Source organism: Micropterus dolomieu, linkage group LG05 (assembly GCF_021292245.1).
Source record: "Micropterus dolomieu isolate WLL.071019.BEF.003 ecotype Adirondacks linkage group LG05, ASM2129224v1, whole genome shotgun sequence".
Taxonomy (NCBI): Eukaryota; Metazoa; Chordata; class Actinopteri; order Centrarchiformes; family Centrarchidae; genus Micropterus; species Micropterus dolomieu.
Genome location: NC_060154.1, coordinates 21321322 through 21347754, shown reverse-complemented (window position 1 = coordinate 21347754; position 26433 = coordinate 21321322). Strand labels below are relative to the sequence as shown.

Below are 26433 nucleotides of genomic sequence, written 5' to 3'. Positions count from 1 at the left end.
GGGAGGGGAGGGGGGGGGGGGTATGTGTCTCTACCAGAGAAAACATATGACTCATTTACACTGAGGAAGCCATCGCCAGTGTCCATCAATCCGTGTTGGGAGACCCTGAAGCCCCTGGCAATGCACGGTCCAGGGAGCACACACATACTCACACAGGCCATTACACACATTCACGCTCACCTGATGAGAGAGAAACTCAGAGAGAGAGTGACAGAGAGAGAAAGCGAAAAGAATGAGTTGCTTGTTCTCTTATGACCCTGTAACTTCCAACTTGTATTCTGGTGATTGATCGTTATTACTGGCGGAGCCATGCCACCCACCACAGGCAAGGACACCCGGTCACTGGGTGGAGAATAGAAAGCTGGCAAGGAGTATGAGCGCTTGTACTGTGTGTATATGTGAGTGTGCACAGTTGAGGTAAGGAAGAAGAGTAAGTGTGTATTTACCCAACTATATTCACTATATGTAAGTACTTGTTCACACAGGGGTTCTTTCAGCAGCTGTGGACATTGAAGTGACAGGAGAAGTCAGAAGAAGATGGATGAGGGGCATCGTATGCAAACAGTCCACTTGTTTAATGTGGTTTTGTCCTCTGGCCCTGCATAATAAAACTGCCGCAGTGAACTGATCAGATATGTCAGAGATTTCCATTACACCTTAGCACCGCATGCAGATTAATATGAAACACTAGTTTAAAGGTGCCAAATGGGATTTTTAATTATAGTAATGGATTACAGAGAGATTCTTAAATTGCACTACTGTCCTATATGCAAAGCATGAACAGAAAAACCAAAGGACACAATGGGGTGATTAAGAATGTGTCTTGTGTCATGTGCCATGAATCTTTAATATGAGAGAACTGTTTCAGGGCTTATGGACGTAAAGCCTTCTATGAACAGGAGCTAAATAATTGAAGATGTTACGCTGCATGGTCATGTCCCACTGACGTGGATCCTTTTACCTTACCTGGAGCTACAATAGCCACATATCTAAAGGCACAGAGGGACAAACACATGATACTCTCATACCACCGACAGAAGCACTGATAAACAACATCGCCCTACATGACTGATGGGAGATAAAACGACTCAGTCATACAATGATACAGTTACTGATTTTCCACCTCAGCCCTGCCATAAAATTGCATAAAGCTAAACTAAATGTGACAATAGCCTGCCTCTCTCAGACCATTTATTCAAGTGTTTGCACTGACCTGTGTGTTACATTTCCTTCATGCTTTTAGACATAATAAACTCCTGTCAGCTTGTTATATGTCCTCTTTAATAAAAGAAAAACTAAAAGACAAACACTATTTACCAAGAGCCACGTGAGCTGCTAAATGTCTCACATTAATCTGCATCAGATTCTAAAAATAACATCTATGCTAATGAGGTCATTAATGACATGACTTTATGTGAAGAGCAATGTCGATATAAATTTCCTGTATTTTAAGTACTTAAGAAAATGTTTTTTTCCTTCATTAACATAAAGTTTGTGCAGCAAGGTGCTCCAAAATCTAATCATCTTGTTTTCAGAGGGGAACCTGGGGGTGGATTGTTTTTCAGTCACTGTGTTCACAATCATGTTATTAGGCGCAACATGCCAGATTAGATAGTAGTGTGTTTCTCTGGTTCTTTCTTTCAAATAAAACCGGTTTTCTTGACATTATAGAATTTATCTAAAATTCAAAATGTGAAAATGAATCAAAACCAACTCAACATGTTACAGCTTTGTAACCTTTGCTAAAATTATTTTAAAAATTATTATTATTATTAATAAAAAATTATTTATTATTATTATTATTATTATTTATATTTTGCATCAGCTTGGTTAAAACTGAATCAGATCTGCAAAGTTGATTTCAGTCCCACTTGCAGGATATCCTCAGATAAACCCAATTGCATCATAATACGTCTTACATTCAATTATTTTAACTAAATTCAGGTTTTAACTTCCCTTAGAAGAGGAGAGCAAGACCCAGTATTGACACTAAGCAAGCATTACAGAGGAAACCAGTTTCTTCAATAACAGTAACCACAAAAGACCAGAATGCAATGTATCTCTGAGACGTGTGCCCATTCAGGGAAGAATACAAGATCCATAACTCGTAAATAATATTCAATTGGCACACGGCTGAGGTGAAAATGGGAACAGTCAAATGGAAATTATAACACTTTACCACATATGTGACCTTTTGTGATACTTTCTTTACCCTAAAATGATCACCTTTCCTTACAACGCAGATATACTGTAGTTGGAATTTAGAATTTAGATAAGCTACTATGATTTTTACAGTACACTACAGATTATAACACTGCACTGTTTTTATTAAGCTTTTGTCATGGGAATCATCTATTATGAGTAACATGAGAGAACAGGTGCGGCTGTAATGCCTTACTAACTCCCTATCATGAGTCTAACCTGATTTCTTTTTTTTCAATTTGTACTGAAGCATGTTTACAGCTGAAGGTTAAAACTAATATTGGGGTTCTTACACAAACACTCCCACACAATCCAAACCCTGCAAGCTAAGTCAGTTTGAGTTAACACAAAGGGATATGTGGCTCAAAAGAACATTACGTTCAATGCCACTCTTTGAGGGGCCACAGGCCGTCACTGTAATGCGGGGTGACACATCTTCCTCCGGACACATATACACACACTCAATGATGCCTGTTAGTCATTAATGACTCACATCAAATATTTGCTATTATAGCATTTAATGCGTTCCATTAAAGTTAGGGAAGGCAACGTTGGAGAAACTAGCAAGAGACAGCTAGATTCAGAAAGTATCCAACTCAAAAAATCTCATCGAGTCCCCTCGGGCCTCCCTCCACAGATACACTTTCATGTGCATTGAGTGCACAGGCACAAAGTTATAAAAAAAAACACCAAATGGTTGATGCGAACTTACATCTCAGGTCTGTAAAACATGGGCTGTTTGGGGCAAAGAAAAACAAACAGTCCAACAGTCAATATTGTGCAAATGACTCAGGTCAAAAAATTTGTATGGGTTTGAATTGAATTCAAAGGGGTCCTGCAGCATATATGTATATACAGACACAAAAGTTAACCACACAGTACATATACAAAAACATAAACACAATATGATTTGACAAACAGATTCAGAGGTGCACTTTTTCCATATATGTGCAAAGCTAGGTTAGCAGTTTCCCCCATTTAAAGTCTTTATGCTAAGCAATCTATCTCCTGCAGTGTTGGGAGTAACGCCTTACAAAATAACACAATTACAGTAGTGTATTGCTTTTTGCTGTAATGCAGTAATATGTAACGCATTACTAAAAATAAATTGGTAATATTATACCCTACCCGTTACAATCTGAGTAACGCAAACACACTTTAACCCAAAATTAAGTGGTATTTTGTTTTGTTTTTTAATAATTCACCAAAAACAAGAAACATTTCGGCAACAGAAAACCAAATCCACGAGTAAAAGAGTAACGTTATTTCCTGTAGGGGGAATCCGATGGTTGAGATTGTAAGCAGTGTGCAAACGACGGGGAGCTGCGGCACCTCTTAGCAAGACAGTAGTTCCCCTGATGGATCATGCCTAAACAGATTTCTATGGGCTATGTGTTTGTGCTTTAATTAATTACTTTCATGATTAAAGAGGCTGCTGTCAGTTCATCCTGACCGATCCTGTAGAAGTGTCGGGAGATTCAAATAATCAATGACGTTAAGCTCCTGTACAGTGTGGGTAAATGCGCACAGCGTCTTTCTTAATGGGGAGACGATTCATCCTATTTCACCCATATACCCCCCTCCCACTACTAATCAGAAGGTTATTTTTTATGACCCACCCAATCCGCGGATATAACTCTGCACATCACTAGCACTCAGCTATGCAGCACATCTTACTGTCAGAATAACGTGCCCATTAAATAGCAGTGAAAGTAACTCAAAAGTAACACTAAAGTAGTGTAAAGCATTACAATTCAGAGACAGTAATATTGTAATATAACTAATTACTCTCAAATGACAGTAACTAGTAATCTATAATGCATTACATTTGAAAGTAACTTGCCCAACACTGGTCTCTAGGCTCTAACATCATATTATACAGGCAGAAACGTGGCATTCATCTTCTCATTTAACCCTCGGCAATCAAGTGAATAAGCCTATATCTCAAAATGTCAAACTATTCTTTTAAGTTGCCTGTGGTCCCTTTTAAAACAGCAATTATGTTTCCATTTTACACTATCAGTCATTTTCAAAGTGTCTCTGTGTCACTTCTTTTAAATGGCAGCCATGTAATTTTGGCACAGAACAAAAAAAAAAGAACACTAATGTGGAGTCATCTGGAGTGGTTCGCTGTTCTTTGCTTATGGACACGACAGTGGAACGACAGCACTAGTCAGCCACCCGTCTGTCTTTTCAGCCAGCTCGCAATGTGGACAGGCTGCCACTGGCAGCTAGCCCATTAAATGGCCATCCTTTCTTTAAGCCCCTGTGATCAGAGTGTGTCAGTCAACCAGCAGTTCCCCTCCCAAAGGCAGCCTCTCAAGCTACTTACACAACTTCAACAGGGATAAGAAGTGACAGACCACCAGGAAATAATTGGGGGAACTCGTAGAACGGCTGGATTGTTTGTGCTCAGTGAACAGATCAAAATGTTCATTTGTCCTTGTCCAAATCTTTTGGGGATGTTTTTAAGAAGAAAGGAAATTTGTCAGAATTTGTTAGTGCTGCCCTGATTGTGTCTGGAAATTACTGATAAGTTGATAGAATAACACAATCTAGTTTGAAGGGGTCAGGGACCATTTAACTACGAGATTTGTGCCCTTGAAAGCACCCTGATCAAATGCTAAATGCAGTGACATGGAAACATCCCCTAGTGTCAACTCCTCGATTGCTTCAGTATGCATGGCACCTGTTCAACCTATAACTGTATAATAGTCTCTTTTATTTTATTATGCTGGCGAAATAGAAAACTGGGGGCAATTTAACACAGAGCACTTATGTTGTTTTCCCTCCTTCCCAATTAGTTCAGACACAGCAGACCCCCACAGTTGCAAATTTCTACAAATAATGACAATTTATCATCTGGTCTCAGTGCTTTTGGCAAAGAAACTAATACTGGGTAATTTCAGCACAGCTATGCCATGTTAAAGCAAGTGAGAAGTAATAAATCAAAAAGCAAATCTCTGGTCTTAAAAAAAATGACCCCCAGAGAAGTGATTCTCCATCGAAGCATGAATACAATCTCATGTCAAAGGTTAATAAGAATCATTTTCACAAGCTAAAATGACTATTACCAACTGTAATTCCTATAAACACAGAGGTGTCCTGAATATGGCTGTGACCCTTAATTTCGCCAGTAAATGCAAAAGTGCAGCTGTTTATCTGTACCAAAGAAGCACTTTCCAGTTTTCACTTAGATATACGACACAGAGACAAGGGCCAGAAAGACAAAGTCATCAAGAGGTGGAGGTGAGTGTGATCAGTATCTCTGCTGGCATCTATTTCCTGCTTGGCTGGCCTGTCTGCCATCTCACCAGCCATCACTTCAACCCAGAGCTCTTTCCATGCCAACTGGCTCGACTCTCCGTCGCCCTTACACTCCCTGCCACATCCAGAGAGGCAGACGGGACATATTAGGCCGGCGTCACACATCACACGCTTCACTTCACATCACACACACACACACACACACTCACAGATTTATGTGTTCCAATTTCCACATGAAAATGGATGAATGCACAGAGATACAGAAACAGACAGACAGACATGCATATTCACACAAACACACACTGTTCTGAATGTGCAGAGGAATGTGTTTGAGTTGGATATTAAAAGGTTACTGTCTTGGGGACAATGACCTTTAGAATAATCTTTTTGTTTACCAACATCTTTGGATGGAACGCAGCTAAAGATCAAGGTATAACAGAGGAGGGGATAAATAAAAGAGTATTGCATATGACATCCACTGTAAAAGATGAAAACGCTCATTCTGTATTCTGACTCCAACACTTTCCTTGTCCCTTTTCAGCCCCTCAAGGTTGTGAGACTTGTGGAAGCATCATAAGCCTAAATCTGCTGAAGCCTGCTCTAATCTTTCTTGAAGCCTGCAGGCGCTCCATGTCCTTCTCATTGGCTTCATTAAAAGGATCCCTGTCCTCTCTGCTTCCCTTTCTCTGTCTGCTGCTTGCTCATCAACCAGGCCAATTACAACCAGTTATCTGGAGTCAACGAGTTTCGGAGAGGGGTCACACATGCACTGCGCCTTCCTTGTCATTCCAAAGGAAATGTTAGCTACGTGGAAGAAGCAATGCCACCCATCAAACACAGGGTCAGCAACAGGATTGCTCATTGTGTAACTACATACGTATCCATGGAGATTCATTTCTCAAACTTTTTACATGATTGGCGTGGTTACAGTTTCAGGCAGCAATCTAATACTGCCCTCGAGGCCCCTTGAGAAAGAAGCCTGACTAGCGGTGCGAGTCAGCAGGGGAGCGAGGGGAGTGGTGTGCAAATTGAAAGTAATCCTTGAGCCTGACCGGCAGTGATGCTGGATTCACATCTATTCATAATTCATCACTCGACAGCAGTGAGGTGGAGAAATTTCTGTCCGTGTAATAAACCAGGAAGAGACATCTTTGAAAGGCACTGATGGAATCGGGCAGATCAGGCTCTCTACTGCTGAAGGTCTCAGGTGAAAACGGCACTTGTTATAAGCAGGAAGACAGATGGCGCAGATAGCTGGGAGTCTGTGTATTTCACATCATATTAGATCCTACAGCTGTCCATCCACAATGCTCAAGAGGAGATGAGCTGACTGAGCCACTGTCAGTCTAACATGAACTGTCAAAAGTCCAATTAGCGTCCAAGCATCGCTAGCAAAGGTCTTTATAACTGACACACCGGTTTTTCTCCAATTGGAGCCATTTATGCTTTTACCCGCATGACCGCAAGGGAATCAAAATGCTCAGTCCTCTATCAAGTGCATTCACCAAACCAAATGGATAACTGCTGAAGCTTGTACCTGAGATAAAAGATTTTTTTGGCAGTGGAAACAAGCTGTGGATACAATACCATTACCTTTTACATTGATATGGTTAATTTGTTAGCAAACAGTTGCCTATTGACACATCCAACAGAAACACACCTAAATTATCATTCATTTGTTTCTTGCCACTTAAGTGACTCAAGTCTAATTTTCAATCTAATTTTAGCTCTGTTTTTGGTCTCCGTCAACTTCTGAGTAAAATATCTGGCTCTTTAGCTGCTAAATGCTTCACTATGGTCACCCGCTAGTTATTAACCGTGTCTGCCTGCTGTTTGGTGCAGGGCAAGTAACGTACATCATTTAAAATGATGCTATGAGCAATGAGAGTGAATTCAAATTAGTCATTTGATCTGTAGTAAAATTTTGATTATAGCCCACTTTATCACTTTTCATCCTTGTAAAACCAGCCGTAAAATGAGCTTCACTCAGTAATAACCAAGAAAGGTCACTGGCTGTAGCTGCATCTGTGACAAATTCAAATAAACAAATCGATTCAATCGACATATTTTAAATCACATTTGAAGCATGAACATAACTAAAGCTGAAAATGAAACTCACTCATGGGACGCAGGATGCAGAAGTCCTTTGGATAATTTTGGAAGACAGCTACAGTCATTTAAGGCGATTGATGACAACACGCAGGATGACAGACAGCTCACGGGCCATACACACTGCGCTGAACTTGACAGAAATAGACAGCAGCTTGAAAAGTGACTCCTGAAAGTTAAAACAAGTTCATGAAAGAAGACACAACTTGGACACAAAAACAGGGGATACGTTTATGGGGAGTCTGCAGAGGCTTTTCACCTTCAAAGCACATGTTCACGAGTACACAAGTTCACTGAAATGTCCACACTGAAATGCGCACAGCTTGTCTAGTGACAACACGTACGGTACACTGTGGAGGTGACTTTGGTTGTCAGGGGTGTTGGCTTGCCCTGCAACAGAGTGGCCACCCGCAGTTATGACAACAGAGTGACCCGAAGGTGAGGAGGAAACAATGAAACTTTAAGAAGGTGGTAGTGGAGGATGTATGAAGATGGGAATCCAAGGAGGATGATGCAAGGTGAGATGGGGTATACCAGCACAAATGTCTGTGCGGTTAAAGGAGACGTTTGACATTTTGGCAAATACGAGGAGATTGATTCCACCCTTATGTCTGTACAGTGAATGAGAAGCTAAAGCCAGCAGCCGATTAGCTTAGCACAAAGACCGCAAACAAAGGGAAACACTGGCTCTGTCCAAAGATAGGGCTGGGCAATGAAACAATAATGATAATTATCGCAACATAATTTTCCTCAATAACAATATAACAAATGTTCAATATATCGTCAATAAATGTTTGATTGAATTCATTTGAATCACAAACAAATTAGCACTTGTTTTTTCTATTGAGATATTTATTTAAAATATTTACTGATGATATAAAAGATTTTATCATAATTGTTTTGAATGTTCTACCTCAGATTTGTGAAGTGATCCACTGTTTAACCACACAATTAACCATCTGGTTTCTTCAACTGTCAGTCAGGAGCAAAAATATGCCTTGAAACTTCAAAGAAATAATGATTAGACATTTATGGTGATAATTACTGATATCGAATGGTATGAAATGCTTTTATCGTGATAACATTTTTGGCCATATCGCCCAGCTGTATCCAAAGATAATATCAGTTGACCAACAGCTCTAAAGGTCCCTAATTTACACATTGTATCTCATTTGTTTAATGTAATAAGTGTAATAACATGATGGACTATTACTTGGCTGGGAGAAGTAATTGTCTTAGTAAGAGTCTTGTAGTCACCAAAAAAATATTCCGGCACTTAACTCATTATTAAACCGTTTCCTTATTTCCAGTCCTTATGTTAACCTAAGCAACTGTTAGCTGCCATTAGCTGCGTATTTATCAAACATACATGGGTGTGGCATCAATGCAAAAATGTCCTAAAATGTCAGGGAACAAAGTCAGATACAAGAGAGGTAGACAAAAAAATGTTTTAAGGCGGTCTTCAAACAAGAATTACAAGGATATGATGGCTAAAAGTCAGGCAAGGGTGTGAGAAGGTCACTGTGGTTAGAGATAGGCTGGTAGACAGAAAAAGTGAAATATAGCATGTTCCCTCCAGAGTACTTGTTAGAGCTCACTGAAACGTAGGTCAGCTCCTCGCAGATATTCTAATTACATTTTGTGTCACTTAGACATGTGGCTGAAGTACCATAATGTGAAATTAAAGCCCGTCATGAGCATACATTTGAAATTTGAAGCTGTCTTTTTCTGTCCCTCTCTGCTGTAACGTGATGCTGACTGGCATTTCTGACCTCTCCTTCGCCCCTCTCATTTTCATCTGTCTTCACTGACTCTGAACGGCACAGGCTGATCATTTTCACTGAAAGTGAATGGCATTTCATGTGCTCAGTCTCATTAAATCCTGCCTGCATCTGAGAAGGTCTGAAAGGGTCGTCACCGTCCATCTCTCAGCTGCTCAAAACTAACATCTGCTTTCAAAAAAGTTTCAGTTTCAGTTTCCAACTAATTTGGATAATTTCTGTATTGTACATTGCATGTTGTGGAACATTTGTGGTACATTGTGGAAGCTCATCCGAGTATCCTAATTTGAATGGCAAAAAAAGCAAAAACAAAGAGGTTGTTTTGAATATTTTTTCCCCTCTAATTCCCAAGAATGGTTTGGAGAGCACCATTAGCTGAAAAATGTAGTCAATTTTGCTCTTTCAAAGACAAACCTGTCTCCACAGTTAACACCTGGCAACAAAGCTTTGCACAAAACCCACACCACCACATGAAGACACATCTCTCCGGTCTTTCTTGCGCTTCTATAATGAATACAAACAACATAAATCAAACTTTTAAAACTAAAATACAGACTATCAATCTGTTCCTTTAGCATATCTAGATTCCTCACAGATTTGTTCTAAATCTTAAATCCTAAAATGCAGAAAAATATTGAATTCAACTCTTCATTTTTGAATCACACATCTGACACAAAGCAATCTTCCACCAAAGTACAATTTCTGATCAAATAGGACACATCTGTGATCAAAGTTTTGTGATTCTGCATCAAGGTGAAAATATCCACTAGTGTCCCTAACCAATAACTATCCCTGTCTGACACACATGCAGCCAGCACAGTGGCTGACCTAGGATTACAGCATAATGACATGCTGATGAAATGTACTGGGCCATCCAGCTCTGTCTATGTTATGGTCTGCTGTCCATATTTCAGCTGAGCCTGTTTTGTATGGCCTACTTCACTGTCCCACCCTCTAATCCTGCGCCGTTGGGAACTGCCACACTGCCCGGTCCACTTCCCATCTCTCCTCCATGCAGCTTTAATCTCGACAAGACAGCGAGCTCTGAATTGGGGATGGCTGACTGTCAGCCTCAGCTATAATGTGTTTTTAAGAAACAAACCTGCGGGACAAACAAAATGCTGAAGTGAAATCTCTTTACTTTGTACAGGACTTAGAGTTGTCACATCAATGAAAGGAGCAGTAAATAATATAATCTTGCAATAAACGTCTCACCAACATACTATATGTGTCTGCATGTGTTCCTTCCCGCTGCTCTGAGCCTAATAATGTGAGAGTAGCAGGTCTGGGATTCTTATGTAATTATCCAAGAGTGTTAATTACAGGAAGAATTCTTAGGCAATTAGAGGATCTCAAGCAACAACGCTGGCACTGAATCTGCTCTCATAGCACACAGACACAGAAAGAGTCTCACGGCACATCATAGCAGCTAATTGTTGATTAATCTTCAAACACCAATATCGCATTCAGTGCTGCATTCACAAAAATGACTGCACATGTACTGCGGAGATAATGATTTATTTGTTAAATCACAAATGTATTCGTTCGCCCAGATTTTCCTTTTTGTGCTGGTTAAATAATGAGGGGATGTTTGTTTGGAAAGCGACTGTTTATAGCCATGAGTCGAAGTAGAAGAAGTAGTAGATCCTGTATCTGTGCCATGTCTTCTGAGAGATTAGCTAATGCAACAATGAGCTCCTGGTTAAAAGAAGGCAAGGAGTCGAGAGTTTGAAGACAGGAAGAGAAGGAATAGAAGAGCATGCATAAAGGTGCTGACCATGTTAAAAAAAAAGACAACAAAATAAGGAAAAATAAGAAAAAAAGAGAGCAGAAATGCCTTTAAATGCTATTAGGCTAAGCAAAATAAAATAAGAAATAGCAGCAAAATTTCAGAGAGATTTTCTTTTATAGAATGACAGATGAAAACAGAAAGCAGAGATGTGAGATGGTTTAGGGAAGGTGATGAGGCATTATATATCCTGACAGAGCCATGGAAGGAAAAGAGCCTTAGAAATGGATTTGTCAAAAGCGAGGCACTTCAGAGGAACATAGACTGTAACTGTGAGAGTGTGTGTGTGTGTGTGTGTGTGTGTGTGTGTGTGTGTGTGTGTCTCCTCGGATGCGTGGTTGACAGCCACACTCTCTGGCGTAAATCTCAACTCCAGAGAGATTCCATCAACGAGCTGCTGCTGCTGTCCGTGCTACAACTCTGACTAATAGGAGTGCCTAATAGAGAACGCATGCTGACAGTAAAAAGTAAAAAATATGCACACATAAATTCAGCTAAATGCAAAAATTGCCACACATACACACTCCCAGCTGAGGCTCTGCAGAGAGTTAAAAGTGAACCTTAGCAAATGACACAGGTTGTTAGGTCCTGTGACGAAAGTTTAGCGAGAGAAAACAGAAGGAAGGTGGAGGAAGGAGGAGCAGGAGCAGGAGTAGGAGCAGATTGAGGATGAAGAGAGGGAGGAGACGGTGACTCAGCTGCTCTCCCTAAAGGCCACCAGGAGGAAGAGAGGGAAGAGAGGGATGAAGAGGCACCAAAGAGGAGGGGTGTTCATGCTCCCTCTGCAGAGTGATCTAAAATTTTCCGCATCTGAAATATAAGAGAAACCAAAACAGAGGCCTCAAATAACTCTTCAGGGGGAAATTTACCCCAAAGCAAACAACAAATGTCCACACTGCCAGAGGAGGAGATGAGCAATCAGTGTCCTTAAGGGGATCACCATGCCACGCCATCTCGCCAACGACATCCCGGCCTGTTATCTGGCATGCAGTCTCTAGATACAGCTATAGGCACAGTGTAATTGGGCCCTGCCTGCGCATTAAACATAGATCTGTTCTGACATCACACAGGAACTCAGCATTGGATGTACTGGGATGAAACAGCATGCGGGATAGAGTTAGGAACACACACTGCACCGCACCAAAAAAAAAACCTCCAGTCCATGCAAACAGACACAACCGCAGCTACATCCTGGTGTAGAAATTATTCACGGGCTCTTTTGAAACTGTTTACTCTGACATGCAGACGCTGCCTTCCCCGCACCATGACAGTCGAAAGATCCATTGAAAGTGGTTCTGATGAGACGTTTCAACATGAGACAAAAGCGAGAGGCAGTGGGAGGGTAAAAAGAAAATTCTTTGAAAGAAAGCTATGGGTGTACACTATATGGTACAGAGGGAAAGGAACGCAGGCAGGGTTGTTTTTGAAAGAGATGAGGTGGGTTCTGACAGCATGCTGTCACGCCGGCTGACTGTCATGCAGGCAGGCCGATCCCTGATTCTGTGATCAATGTTTTTCAGAGAAAAAAATAAAAAAGATTCATCCCTAACCAATGACAGGCTTGTAAAGACAAGTGGAGTGTCAGCCCTGTACAACGCTGGACTGGCTCCCATGATAAATTCATAACGTTCTGCTGATGTCCAGAAGCGGCTTGTCCACTTCACCTCAAAGTGTAGCAAGCAACACAGATCAGGAAGTACACCTGTCAAACTGAAGGAATGTGACAGCAGGGCATCACATAGACACAAGCATGTACATATACATGTGCACAGTGGCATGCAGAGATATTCAAAGACACAAAGATTCACAGATTGTGATCTATAGTGACAAATATAACCCTATACTTCTCAGATGCAGAACACAACCCGCCTCCACAGTGTTCCAGCTATTTCAGGAACAGAGTATAGCCTCTATAATGCCCCAACAACAGAATAGAATTTCCCGACAGATGTGAGTCAGTTCAAAGCAAAGATCCTCAACAGACTTCTTCTGACAGGCAAACCAAATCCATATGTTCCCAGAGAGTGGAAGACGAGAGGAAGAGAGAGAGGGAGGAAGAGGAACCACAGTCTGTTAAGCACAATCTCATCACACCCAGCTGTCACGGTTACACGTGGACACATAGAGCTGCAGATTTATTAGTTCAAATGATGCAGAAACAAAGCAAGGGAGAAATTTTCTTCCAGGCTTTGACATCCTTTTCAAATGAAAATACATTGCCCCTCTCTGGGGCTGCACGGAGAGACTGACTCGCTTCTCACACGGTGGATGCACAACACAACTGCCTAATGACTTTAGTCCTGCAATATAAAACCAAAAGTATCTCTCTCCTTAATTAGTTTGTCAGCATAGCATTGAACACACAGAGTCTATTTAAACTGGACTGGTATTAATAATAAGACATGCTCTGTAATTAAGATCAATACCAACATCATCTTTAATTTGAATCAGTATCCAAAGCTGCCAAGCTCAGTATTTTTACATAGAAAGCGAAACATCCTGAGTGAAAACACACTTCGTTTCTCATCAAACTAAAAGGTCACTTGAAAGTAGCAACCCCGCACAAATTAACATCTCGATAATGAAGTAATGTTTTACACTATTTGTCTGCGGGCAGATGGTCTTAGCACCTTGAAACTACAAGCTCAAAAGCCCTAATGAACACAGTAGGTACACAGGACACGACTGACCTCTGCACGACCTTCATATTATTAAGACGTGTATTAAGGGGGGATAAAATATAATCCCTCTGGTGAGCAAAATCTAAAATGATGGTGCTAATTATCTCTTGCATGCTTTTAGCGAGTAGAAGTTAGCAAGTAGTAGTTAGGTAGCTACATGTTAGTTGGTGTTGCACAGCATGGAGAATTTGTTCCACTAAAGAAAATGTGCAATAGTGGTCTGGACCGGTGTTACTAATGCAAGAATAATCTGGCACACAACACCCTGTAAACTGGCAAGTTGTTGGTTTTACACTCTGTTTTTTGTATGTATTAAACAGACAAGATACCAGTTGGCAATTAGTGAGCTTTATAGGTGCAGGTAGGCAGAGTTTTTTTTTTTTACTTTTGGACAGTTCCAGGCTAGCTGTTTACCCCTGTTTTAAATCTTTGTGCTAAGCTAAGCTAACCCACTGCTGCCTGTAAGTGCAGTCATTTAAACTACTAATTTAAAAAGTGAAAGTCGCTGACTTGGAATGCCACATGGACAGGGTTTAAATCCCAGCTTTCACTCTCCCGTTTCATGCCTATCTTCTTTCAGGAAGCAAATCAAGCGACTAAGCTCACATGCGAGCTTACAAAAGTATAAAGAAGAGCAACAAATAAAGTAACAATCACAGAAGGCAAATCAAGCACAGACAAACGGAGAGAAATCAGTTCACTCTCATCCCTCAGTTCCATTGATCTCCACGTAAGGAAAATGATTTGATCAACTGATTATCTGATTTATGTTCAACGGGTGAAAAGAAGATAAAAGTCGGCTTTAGTTCTTCTTGACAGTGTGATCCACAGAGCAGAGGGGGAGGAGCACTGATCCTTATGGACTGATATGAAGATGCAAAGAGGCATGAATCTTTAATCTTCATTTGTACCGACGGCTCACTAGGATATTTAAAATAGGTTCACTAGGTACATTAGGTTCAAAGACCAATTTCTAAATGAGGATGAGTGAAGGAAGAGTGAGGGAAGCACACAATACTTGAGAGAGCTCCATAAACAAAAACACAGACGCAGATCTTCCGTGCAGGAGTGTTTATTTTTGAACAATTAATCACATTAATCTTGATCTAAATGCATTATCATCACCGCACAAACGGCCGACTGAATGCTTCAGAGCTCAGCTGAGTCGACAGCGCAGTGTTAACTGTTTAGACAACAGGACCAAATTTGAAGAATGATTAATTAATCCTGTGCTTAATGCCCATGCACAGAGTTAAGTGCATCTGACCACAGCCATACGTAAAGTTCACGTTAGAGTCAGAGTCATTAGTAGGTTCAGGACTGAGGGGACGTGATGACAGAAAGATGCTACTTTTGATCGTCAAGCACTTACAAATCAATTAGGAGAGGCTGGTGACGAGATGAGAGTGTGCATATGTGTGTGTATGGAGGTGCAGATACAGGGATCAGCATTTAATTAGGTATTTCAATCAAATCACCTAATGTTTTTTTTTTCTAAATGCCACAAAGGTGCGCAACGTTTCAAGGCAGAGGCAAAGAAAAATGGAAAATGGGGAATATGGGTTTCGTAGCTCAGACCTTGGTATCAGTCTTACAAAAGAAACACACTGCACATCCTGTGTTTATCTAATCTTTGTCATAATTACATAATTGAGGAGAGATGATTAAAGAGTTATCTCATGTGCAGGGCCCATGGAGAGACTGCACGAAAGATGTGCGTAACTTAACCCACAGGACACAACTGGTTCTTCACAGTGGTTCAAAATCCAGTTAGCCGTGTCTGCCTGGCTCAGCTGCTACACATGTGAGTAATAACAGAGCCGGAAGACTTTCAGGCATAAAGTAACAATATCTCTGTTTTATGCAAGGTAGAATTTAAATGTACACCTTTTTTCCGCAAGTGATATTCCATTAAAGCATTTAGAAAAACACTCTGGCAATAGTTCTGAAACTGTGGACTACGGTTTTGATAAAATGTAAATGCAGTTAATGGTGTGAGAGTTGAAATAGATAAAAGGAGAGTTTTAAAACATTGTTCAGAAAGCTGTTTTATCATCTCAACAGCTCAGCATCTCTCACAGTCTGAGAATTTTTTCCATCTGAAGCAGCAAAACAAATCACAAGAAGGCAAACAGCTCTTAAACAACCAGGTGCCCTTCAGTGTTCCATGTTTATGTTATTTAAAGTACTGAAGTGAGGTATGTTTGAATCTAACTGAATAATATTTCATATTGTATGGATTTACTGATGCCGCTGCAATGCTTTGACTGACTGAAAGGTTTGTTATGGATCAGGTATTGTTGTGGCATAGGTTTACGTGGTGCATTAGAGAAGATAATGCAGGGTGCTGCAGGGATTACCTAAGGCTGCATGATAGGCTGCATGTAGCAGATATACTGCAGTGTAATTGCCCTTTACTCTGGTTATCTGCCTTCTCTGACCTCATCAGATGATCGCTGCTAGCGATGCCACTGTATGAATCTGAAAAGGAAATTTAGGGAAACCGCAGAGTGCTTAGCAGTGACATGGCGGGAGCTTTCCCTGTAGGTTTACTGAACACGCCTTTTTAAAATACAGTATTTTAGTGTTTTTTTAAGGACTATGTTGTTGTTGCATAGTTTGCCCACCAGAGGGCACGCTGCAGCTCCTCTGTTAACAACACTGCAACACCACAGAAAAAAACATCAGCTGACCTCAGTCTACAAGCCATAGAGAGTAGCTCCTGGTAGCTCTCATACTCAGTGTTCCCCTTGAGTTAGTAATTTGTCACGTCAATTACGTGACTTAAATAATAATAAAAACAGCCCTTCTCTTACCATACCATAATTCCTAACCCTCACGTTTTTCACTTCCCTCTCCAGGCTCACAGCAGTGTGTTTAATGTTACGGTAACGATAGGTGAGTGGTGGTTACGCTGATGATAAACGTGATTGTAGATTTATTTCTGAAACAGTACTAGCGAATGGTCCTCTTATTTTTCTCTAATTCATTACTTCTAAATATTCTTCACTTACAGTAATTGACACTGCCCGTTGCTAAATTAGTGGCAAAGCTGGCTAATGTTTATCAGTAGAGGAGCGGTTAAACTATATTGTGTAACGTATTCTAAATATATCTGCAAGCCGCTTGTATTACAGTCGGTATGACGGAAATGAGAGGGGACCTGTAAATAAACATGAGCTGAACAAGTAGGCCTATCTAACACAGCTTCCAACCAAACAAAGTTATCTAGCTGCACTTTTGAATGTGCAAAGTTAGTGTGAAATCTTAAAGTTGCAGGTCCTCGTTGTAGACAGTCATGTAGTATTAGATTAATTCAAAGGCAGCGTTTCCTCTGGGTCACTGTCACATCATAGAAGACAAGTTTTAGAGCAAGGTGGTGGTTAGAAAATGGTTTATTGTAGCTTTGGATAGAATTAACAGAGTGCTGGCAAAGGGATAAACTAGATGCGAATATGCTATATATTATAAAGTAATAATTGTGGCAGATTATATGTAACGTAATAACTATTTCATGACAAAAACACAAAATATATGATTTTTTTGCCTGTTCAGGAGAGCCCTGTTTACCATTAATTTAATAGCAGTGACATGAGATTTGATATGTGGTATAATTATTATTATAATAGTAGTAGTATATTGGTATTTTTTATAGTTTCTGTTTCACTGGCCCCCACAATACAAACACTATTTAATTTAATGTCCATTAGTGATAGTACTTCATAATTTATAACAAATCAGATATTTGTAAAAAAAAAAAATTCTGTAGTTTTATACATTTGACTATTATTTATCAAAACTTTAATATATTATGTTGTACTTTTGTTAAAAGTACTATTTAGAACAATTAAATGCGCAAAAAGCCCTCTCTAGAGCCAGTGTTTGGTTTATCCATTTCGGCTGGTGTAGAAACATGGTTGTACAACATGGCGGACTCTGTGGAAGAGAGCCCGCTCCCTCTGAAGATATAAAGGGCTCATGAGGAATATTATATTCCATTTCTGCTAATAGATCCCCTAAATCTTCCACATTGGTGCTTTAAATCAAGTCTTATACTGGTAAGGATGATACGTTCCTGATGAGAGCACAGGCAGGAGCACTGAACTCCATTTTGTCTGTCATGATGGTCGATCCATACTGGAGAATATTGTTTTAAGGCTGGCCAGTCGCAGCGCTTCAAGCTTCCAGCAGCAATAGAAATACATAAAATGAAATGAGCCGGAGAGAGCGACAAGTATATAAACTCCTCAAAACACCCATCATCCCATAACACAACTCAGTGTTGGAGACACTTTTCTCTCCTTTACACTCAAAGAAACATGACTTCAAACATCAGCTCACTTATAACCAAAGGTTTTAACTGCTGATCTTTCAGCTGGCTGAAGCTTAAATGGGCATAAACAGTCTGTGTTGCTTCACAATGTTAAAAAGCACCACCTCTTGAGGATCACTGGGCAAACAAAATGACTTAATGCAAGAAGCAAAAGATGATGTGTAGTCACTGAACGACTCTTAAGTGTGTAAGCAATGCCTACCTACACTCATGGGACTCCTTGGCTTCCCTTTTAGTACTTACGTAATGCTACGGCCACCTCATCACACATTCTTTCAGCCAGCGATTTCAGAAAACATAAAATATGCAGCATCCAAAGAGCAGAAACTCTTTCTCACCCCTCTGCTTCCTCTCTGTCTCTCATCTGTGCCGTGGCTCCAGTCCTCCTCAGCCGGTCCAGTAAAATCATATGGGACCTATCATCAGCTTAAATGAGCCAATTTTGTTTAGATGACCTCTATGAAACATCAAGAGAGAGAGCATTGTGAAATGCAAGAAATAAATTAGAAAAATGTAACACGGCAATCCCGAAGCTTGGTTAAGATAAGGAGATACTGTAGCACTATGGCAGTGTGTGTACTCATACAATTTATGAATAGGTTCTGCAACTAGAAATGTATGCAAGCTAATATAGTATTCTAAATTATAGACAAATATATTCTCTGAGTGGGCACTGGCATAAACAGTATCGTCTTCAAAAAGCAAAAACACATCCAGTGAAGATAAATTGACTCTTCAACATCAGAGCAGTTTTACTTTGATGTATTGTACTAGGTTGACGTATTGCTTTGGCTTTGATCCTGTTGCTTTCAAAAAACATAACAAAAGCGCTGTAGTTACTAGTGGCTCCATTAGAGTCATCTAAATAAATGACACTACGATGACAAACTGCAGTATGCAGCGCTTCATAACTGCGCTCCCTCACTAACTTGTCTAGAGCCTCAGCCCATTTTCCACAGGCCAACAGCATGATTTTGAATAATAACTCTTATACTGTATTAGGCCCTGCTTAAGCCCTTAAATATGCTTACGTCTAATTTCACTAAGTAATACTTAACACCGTCTTATACATACTGAGGTTCTAAGGCAGTTGCCAATGAGGGGCACTGTACTGCATGGTTTAATGTTACGCTAACTGCAGTTGCCAGGTTAATTTGATTAAACAGATATGTGATTAAAAAATATATATTCACAGTCAGCTATAACACCTGAACACATCTGCAACATGTGTTCAGGTGTTATAGGCGACTTCAGAGTATGTGAAAACTAGTAAGCAAGAGAAACAATTCGCTAAAAGTAATGAATAAACTGTTGAAATACTGTTGAAGGTTAGTTGAAATAGTTAGCTAAAAGAAACGGATAAATGGTTGGTAGTGGGCTTTAAGTAATAGATAAATGGTCGCAAGCTAGCTTAAGGGGTGAGGTTTCAGAGTGCAACCACTACATTTCCAAGCTTGTGCTTCTGCGCGTGCTCGAACTAATGAACGAGCACTCTGCATCGGCCAAAACAGAGACATAACAAGAGACCTGAGACCCAAGAGACCAAGAGACCCACAAAATTCTGGACTCAGGTAAATGTTAGTTATATTTTCATTAGCTTGACGTTGAACTAAACACTACATTGACTGACTTCAGCCAACATGATACGTCAGCGTTGTGTATCTTTCACCAGACAGGCTCAGCAATGTCAGCATAGCTAAAATGTACTGGATGATAATGAAAATGGTTAGTGAGCTAGACTGAATATTATGAAAGACATTACTGCCACACATTAGAATAACAATTAGACCGTAGTAAGTAACATTGCTGTAACTTACTGAATGTTGCATTACAGCGACTGAGACCGGCGAAGAAGCTGTTTGTACCTAAGTAACGACAATAAATCTAAATTGAACATTATGAAGCAAACATCAGATCGTGCTAATCTAACTGGCTACCTCTGCCTTGCGTCACTATCAGCTAGTATAAACAAATCGTTCCACATTTGCTTTGTACCGTTACATCATTTCTTGCAGGCTGAAAACACTTTGAGGTAATGCCGGAACACTGGACAGTAATATGGATCGCGTTAGGTGGTAAAGTAATGTCGCAAGCCATAACGTTACAACTATAGCCTAGTATTTTACAATGGATAACGCCGACCAGTTGCTAACATTATCTAACAAAAACACAAAATCACAATATATTTTACATACAATAGGATGAAAGCCAACTCTGGGTTTTTATATCCAAAACAAAGGTCTCTCCATGGCTCAAACGCCTTTCCAATATTGACCGTGTTTTCATCATACAATAATATGATTCTCGTTTGGCCTTACAGGCTTCAGTGGGTAAAATTTTATTGTTTTATATCCTTGTATGGAGTCTGTGTTGTGCTGGGAGTCAGTTGTTAGTGGACTACACTTCGCTAGCTGCTGTGTTTGTTGCTGTGTGTACTTCAAGCTCAGAGTTCAGAATCAGTAGGCAAGAGGCTCGGGAGCATGCATAAATGTCACAGCCTACATAAACCAATGGATTTCATGGAAAATCCGACCTAATTTCTAGTGTTAGTTAGTTATAATGGTCATCAGAGGGAACTGAGAAAACAGGCGAATGGTTCGTTTGTATGTGAGGTTACAACCTGTTAGGCAGATAGGCAATAAAAAAGTGATTAATTTCATTAAAAAAATACTTATGGCCCCTTTAACGTACCAGATAAATGGTTGCTAGTTACCTTAAAGTAATGGATAAAAGTGGTAGTAATATGACTGAAAACCTGAGCCGACCTAAAAATTTGTTTTAAAAAAATTGTAACATTCATTTTCATATCCACTTGTTTATCAGTAAAACAATCTACTCAAACGTGCACATCTCGACACAACATATGTACTGGTGCTGACTGCCACTTCCTCTGACAAAAAAGGCTGAAAACCACTGCTCTAAAGTAACGAGGTCAGCCAGCCTCTACCGTCGCCACAAATGTCAAATGAAGCAATCATGTTTGTAAATCAAAAGACTTGTAAGGCCCAGATGCTCTCTAAGCTCTGCATTAAGGTTACAGCCCCATCTGAACGTCCATAATGGAATTACAGCAGTCAGCAAGTGGGAGGACGGCCAGCACACACAGGCCCATGATCGTTCCAGCTGGACATCAATAACCGCCACAGCTGACATGCCAGCGTGCCTGCAGGTATCTACCAGCCACTCACAGGGGCACTCTCTCCTTTTTCTTCCTGCACTCCTCGCTTAGCGCTGTACTCTCTGTAAGAGTAGCAATGCCCTCATCTTGCTGACAACAGTTGCATCTCTGCTTTACTGCCATCATAAATACTCCAGAGTTGAAAACAATGAGGCTGTGCATTGGCAGCGTTAAGCTGAGGTAATGTCAGTATTGAGCGCGGCTGACAGCTTTATGTGCAACAGAAAGGATCAAAATGAGAAGGTAAGTATAGGCGTAGCAATGGACAAGACTAACTGGCCTGATTTGACAATGCACTCTGAGGGCCACAGACCCGTCAGCAGACATTTCATTACTGACACATAAACCTAATAAAATAGGGAGGCTAAGTGGCACCTTGGGTACCATTAAGTGCTGCTGTATAATTGCATTCACTTTTTCTTCTCTTGCATTTTATACACTAATGGCTACTGTGTCTCTCAACAAGCAGGTAGGAGTCCATGAGACCACAATGACACGGGGTGTAAGATAAGAAATATACTTATAACAATAAAAATCTGATGAGACAAAAATGAAAAATAGTAAATGAACTGCATTTATATAGCGCTTTTCTACCTTGATGGGACAAAGTGCTTTATAATGTGCTTTTGGGATTCATTCCTTCAAGGACGCATCAACAGAACAAAAAAGAGCCAGGGATCAAACAACCGACCTCATGACTAATGGACTACCTGCTCCACCTGCCCAAAAAATAGATTTACATCAAGTGCCCATGAGGTCCACGTGGCTTTTTTTGTGTGTGAATTTTGTGTACCTAGTCTACCTCTCTGCCTAAGCTTTTTCACAGGATAAAAGTCTGGGATGTTTAATTTGACGGTCAGCAAACCTGCAAATGCCTCAGTTTCTGCACACAAGACACTAAACGTACCGCCTGTGACTCATGAGATGAAAATCAGGGAAGAAACGCCCATTAAGGTGTGACTTTGTACCCTAAAGATTTAAGGCGTTGACCATGAATTGCAATGTCCCTGGTTAGAGTCCATCCAGGGACCTTTGTTGCACTCCCCGTTACTCTCTCCCCTAATTTCCTGGCATCTCTCTACTGTCAACTTTTTATTAAGGCACAGAATGCCCACAAAAATACTTCACAGTTGTGGGCATCATAAAATGCACAGCAAGTGTATTTCAATTTTGCAGTTGTCTTAGAAACACCAAGACAGCTCTGCAATCTCAGTTATAATTTGCAGTTAATTACATGTTTTTGTACGTTCGAATTCCCCAGACATTGTACACCGTAGTCCCTTACAGACGAGGAATAAGATTTAAGCAAAACTGTATTCAGACCTTACTTATAAAAACAGCCTATTTCTAGAACTGCACCGAGAACTGAACAGAGCCACAATAAAGGCAGGAACAGAGCTGGGAGAGGGCTGAGCAAACACAGGCAGAGGCTTAGATGTGTCACACTGACGACAGGCACCCAGACTCACACTGAGATGGCTGGAGGGATCGATCAAAGGCTGCCTCCCCCTTTCTACCCCACCTTTACATCATTAAAACCTAATTGAGAGCTCACATCTCAACACAAATGCACACGCACACAGAGTGGCTGTGCTTGCATGGATTCACGAGCACGCCATCTCAAGGATGACAATAGGAAAGCACAGACAGCGCAAGATAATAAGACCCGACGTCCATCTGAGTTAGAGAGCAAATCGATCAGCTGGGACTGCACCACAACAGTGCAAGGAGAAGCTGAGGGTTACATGAATCTCACACTCATCAGGTCATCTGTTCAGGTGAACCTTGACTCAAACTCTCAAACTGGATGACAGGCAGCAAGGGAAAGGAATACAAAAGATAAACCCCATTTGCATGATCTCTAACTCAAACGAGGTGTGTAAAAAGTGTCAGGCAGCAGATCAAGTGCACCACCAGTGTGTGTGTGTGTGTGTGTGTGTGTGTGTGTGCGTGCACGCAGGGAAAGATGGGAAGTTGGCTCACCCAGGACTACAACTTGCACAGCGCTCCTTCCACATCTGCAAGCCTGTAGGTGCTCTGATCACTGCTGGCCGTCTGTTCTGGCTGGGTCTGTGCAGAGTAATGTTGCTCCTCCAGCCTCTCCAGACACTGAGCTTCCTCCTCCTCCTCCTCCTCCTCCTCCTCCTCCTCCTCCAGCAGCAGCAACAGCAGCTGGACTGGACTGCATTCACTCACCTTCCCTCCTCTCTGTCTCTTCTCTTTCCAGCACTGCTGCTGAATTATCTACCGCCTCCTAAATGAAGTCTCTCTGCTTCCTAAATGAACGCTCTCCGCTCTCCTCTCCTTTGTGCTATCAAGGCAGCAGGAGCTCCTTTCCCAGCGGGATCCCAGCTTTGTATCTCGGAGAAGCGGTGAGGGCTGCCACCGGCAGCGGCAGGCAGCTCAGACTGATGGTGCTCTCGTTATTGGGTTGCATGTGTATGGGTGCTTTGGCATTTGTGTGTGGGTGATGTGGAGCGTAGTGTGTGTGTGTGTGTGTGTGTGTGTGTGTGTGTGTGTGTGTGTGTGTGTGTGTGTGTGTGTGTGTGTGTGTGTGTGTTTGTGTTTGTGTTTGAAAGAGGACCCGGCTGCAGTTCATTGGGGCTCATCTGCGCTGTTGCCGCTCCTCTCTCTCTCTCTCTCGCACTCGGGCTGTTTTGTGCTGCATTCACGTCCTGTGGGGGAAACAGAGGACGAGTTCTCTTGTTAAACATTTAGCTCACTTTGGATTTCAGATGGTGGGTATAGCCTACCCACAATACTCTGCAGGGACAGCATGTAAGGAGATCCATGTGGGACAAAATGTATTAATTAAGAAAGTGTATATAAATATGGAAATCAATAGACCAATAGATATCTTTAAATGTACCAATAGATTTGGTAATAATTATATATAGTATACTATATATTTTCAGAATTATTATTGTGCAACATTATTTCACTATTTTTATCTTCAGTTTCCCCTCCCCTTCAGCCAATCAGATGCTAACATGGTTGGTAACTGCTATTGAATGTAGTTAATCTTTTATGAAATTATTCCACAATTTATTGGTTTATTTAACCCCCCGCCACCACCACCGACATGGTATCACCTTGTAAAGTTGATATTTTGAATGTTAGCAAATTGTACAATATCTAACAGACACAGGGCAACTTTAGCATTCATGTCAAGTTAAATACATTTTTACGTTTGTTTTATGTCTCTACAAACTCATAAGGAAAATTTCTAGCTATTTAGCGGCTAAAAGCCCCACTATTCTCACCAGCTAGTCACTAACACTCTCTGTCTGCTGTTTGCTGCCATGCAGGTACCAAAATGTTTTTTGTTTGTTTGTAGCTTTTTTCTCCATGAAAACATTTTTGTTTTGATACACTTGATACACTGTGCTTTGTGCTGTCTTACATGTTTCCATTTTCACCACACATTTAGATAACCCTCCAATTTGTTACACTGTTCGGTGTCATCAGTGGTTTAGTATCATTCAGTAAATAAGTTTTAAACCCATGTTCATTTCAACCTGCCTGGTCCAATCAAGAATCAATTTCTATATTCCCCAAAATGACAGAGTATAATTCTACAGCCAACCACTGACCCACTACTACCAACTGAGCAACAGCTGCCCACACAACAGCGAGACCTGAGAGAGTGGCGGAGAGCTGTGCCAGGTGGTTGAAACCATTATACAGTGTTGAGTAGTGGATTGTCTTTCATATCATGGATAGTGTAGAGTGAATCTCTATGGGACGGATGCCAAAACATGATGTTTTACATCTCTGAAAATTACCAATGAAACTCCCTGCCAATCCTACCTTCTACTAATGTGTTAGGTCAATGTTAAAGAGTTTTATTCTGGATTGAATTGTTGTAATGCCATGACACATGCAGTATTTTCACAACACACTGTTATCAACGCAGGCAAAGAAAACAAAAAAGTACAATATACTGACTTACAGCATACAGCAATATATTGACTTATAGCATACAAGAACAGTCAACATCATCACATTACCATATTAATATGGTCTGAACTAAAAAGATAGAGACATGTTTACAGTTCTAAAAAAGACTGGGCACTTTTCCCACTCCATTCATTCTTAACTACAGCGCGAGGAGTCCCATTTTACTCTTTTGTAGGCTCAGACGCTGACAAAGAGGGGAAGACATGCACTCTTCCTTCAGGCATACTAACACATCTTTTACATTTCACTGCCGCTTTTTAACAGAGCATAAATCAGAGCCTGAGGCAGTGCAGGAGTGTCATATCCAGGTGAAAATGGAGGCTGTGCCATGTTTCATCCTATCTGCAGTCTGCGTTGCTGTCCTCAAAAGCCACAATGGAGATTTCCAGTGCTGGTGCTATATGTGCTGCAATCTCTGAACACTACAGTGTCACTCTCCACACTGTAGAGTGAACAATTTAAATGGAGAAATTACATAGGTGAATTTTTATTACACAATAGCAACATTGCCACTGGTTACTGCATTTTTAAGCCCAAATTGCTGTACTGTCATAGCCTGTAGTGACCTTCAAGAATGTCATTTCCCCTCAACCATTTCCTTGGTTGGCTTAAGGTAAAAGCCCTGTAGCAGCTTTATAATAATACCACAGCACAGTAATAATCATTATGCCTCCCTCCATGCTTCATACCTGTGGGCAGTAGTGAAATCAAGTCCACTCTGGGTTCCAGAGGTGTTTCTGACATTTAAAGGGGTTTCTGCAGAAGTATTGAGGGGGTGGGTGTTGATATATATATATTACATAAAACATGAAGGCAATGTTCCCATCTGCTGTGCAGGTTGAAAAGGGTGTACATCAACTCTAGGACTTTATAGTCATTTGTCAAATTGAAAGAACTGCTTACCCCCGCTTTTGCTTTGTGTGTGTGTGTGTGTGTGTGTGTGTGTGTGTGTGTGTGTGTGTGTGTGTGTGTGTGTGTGTGAGGAGCTGTGTTACCAAAAAAAACAAAAACATTCAGTTATGGTCCTGGGATCCAAATGATGTGGTACTCAGGCAGGGGTCTGAAGCAGTTTAGTACATTCATGTTTTTAAGAACAGAAGTAATGCTACTTACTTTGTGAGATTTACTACTTT

General features: G+C 40.8%; 1 protein-coding gene across 2 annotated transcripts in view; it reads right to left on the bottom strand.

Annotated features, from left to right (window-relative positions):
* lingo3a (leucine rich repeat and Ig domain containing 3a) overlaps positions 1-23435 on the bottom strand; it is a 36416-nt gene extending 12981 nt beyond the window's left edge. The window contains exons 1-2 of one of the 2 annotated variants that reach the window (XM_046048613.1): positions 23324-23433; positions 7589-7711 (exon numbers count right to left, since the gene is read on the bottom strand). The gene's annotated coding sequence lies outside the window, so the exon portion shown is untranslated. Of the gene's footprint in view, positions 1-7588; positions 7712-23323 lie in introns of both variants that reach the window. The other variant, XM_046048610.1, reaches the window with a different exon arrangement.
* Positions 23436-26433: the final 2998 nt, after the last annotated feature.